Genomic DNA, 1,608 nt, shown 5'->3' with positions numbered 1-1,608 from the left:
ATTCTAACCAAATACCTGAGAGTTTACAAGTGGAGAGTCGGAGATTAGCGCTGTATAACTACATGTCCATAAGTGCGTTTAAAGAAGAAGGGGGGGGAAAAGAAATGTCAAAAGAAGAAAAAAACTAACATATTTTTTATCAATTTGTTGTACCATTCCAATTCATGTGCTGCTGAGGGAACTGCTCCATAGCCACCGTAGTTTGCGATGGTAAGAGTCTTAACGGAAACGGTGCCAAATCCCACCTCAGACCTCGTCAGCGCTCACACACTTTAGGTATTTCACCAAACTGCATGCTTTTTAACTGTTACCGGGAGTTACCAGGGGAGGGAAAAGAACGTTTACTGCTGTGGACTTTTTGCACAGCAATATATAGGACAAAAAAAAAGAACAGCTTACACTTGTTTTTATAATGTTAGCAGTATCCGATCTCTCCGTATCCACTAGAAAAGAGAATCACGTCTTTGAAGACGTTAATATATACACACGGATGTCCCTGACTGCACTGGTGCGTGTGGGTGATTTTAAGTGATTAGAGCAGTTTGACAGGACAAGTTCCGTTCCTGCTGCTTGTCTTTATAGATTTACCGGCCGTCCATTAGCAGATTATGGCTTTGGTTTAAAAAAAGAAAAGGAACAGAGTCATTTAACTAAATCACACTCATTTCCACATACAGGGAAAAAAAACGAAGCATATCGCCAAAGCGCTCTGTCAGAAATATATAGAAGCTCCGAACACGATGAAAAATCCCTGACTACAAAAGATTCTTCACTCATCCTTTTATGTTGCATAAAGACATTTATATCGAAAACATGAAGAGATTACATTTGACAAACATTTGGGCTACACAATGGCAGCATGGAATATTTTCAAGTAACTATTTTCAAGAACTTTCAAAACAGTAGTTTACTGTGTAGCTAGCTAATCCTTCTAACTTTCTTTATCACAATGCCTACATAATGGGTCAGGTTTCCCATCATGGATAATCTGATACTAAAACCAACCATCACATGTCTGTGGTGTTTTGACTGCCATCCGATAGGGCCTGGGTTCGAGTCCTGCCATCGTCAGAAATAGGTGCTCTTGAGCAAAACATGGAGGATACTGATACTGATACCCGTTGCTTATGAACTAAACCCGACCCATTTGTTAGGTAATACTTGACAATAAGGGTACACTAATTAACCATTAACTAACTTAATTTAATGCAGTAGTAAGCATTGTTATATAGCAGTAGCAGTATGGTTTAGAATTTGTTATTTATGTATGTATGTTGTTCATGTATAAATGAATACATGAACAACATTTGTATGCATGAACGTGATTAGTAAATGATAACATGACAATAAGCGAACTGTTAATTTACTGTTAGTGAATGCTGATTATTGCATTAACTAATATAATGGTTTGTTTATGTACCCTTATCCTAAAGTGTTACACTTTGTTCGCAACTCTTTGAAGATCAGAGAAAAAAAGATCAAAAGTTACAAAAACGCTGAATTTTAAAAAACCTTATTAATCTCCCACTACCTTAATCTCTGCCGACTCCTGGGTCTACCCTCACCTCTGCCTAGCGACCGGCGATGCTGCTGCTAAATAAATAACTA

The 1,608-nt window shown here is 37.9% G+C and overlaps 1 protein-coding gene across 1 annotated transcript in view; it reads left to right on the top strand.

Annotated features, from left to right (window-relative positions):
- ccser1 (coiled-coil serine-rich protein 1) overlaps window positions 1–369 on the top strand; it is a 97,493-nt gene extending 97,124 nt beyond the window's left edge. Inside the window, exon 11 of the mRNA XM_030358076.1 lies at window positions 1–369. This exon is cut by the window's left edge and continues 1,532 nt beyond it. The gene's annotated coding sequence lies outside the window, so the exon portion shown is untranslated.
- Window positions 370–1,608: the final 1,239 nt, after the last annotated feature.

The sequence above is a fragment of the Gadus morhua genome, chromosome 6, assembly GCF_902167405.1.
Source record: "Gadus morhua chromosome 6, gadMor3.0, whole genome shotgun sequence".
Classification (NCBI taxonomy): domain Eukaryota; kingdom Metazoa; phylum Chordata; class Actinopteri; order Gadiformes; family Gadidae; genus Gadus; species Gadus morhua.
Note: the sequence above shows the minus strand (reverse complement) of the source record. Positions and strands in the feature narration are given on the sequence as shown.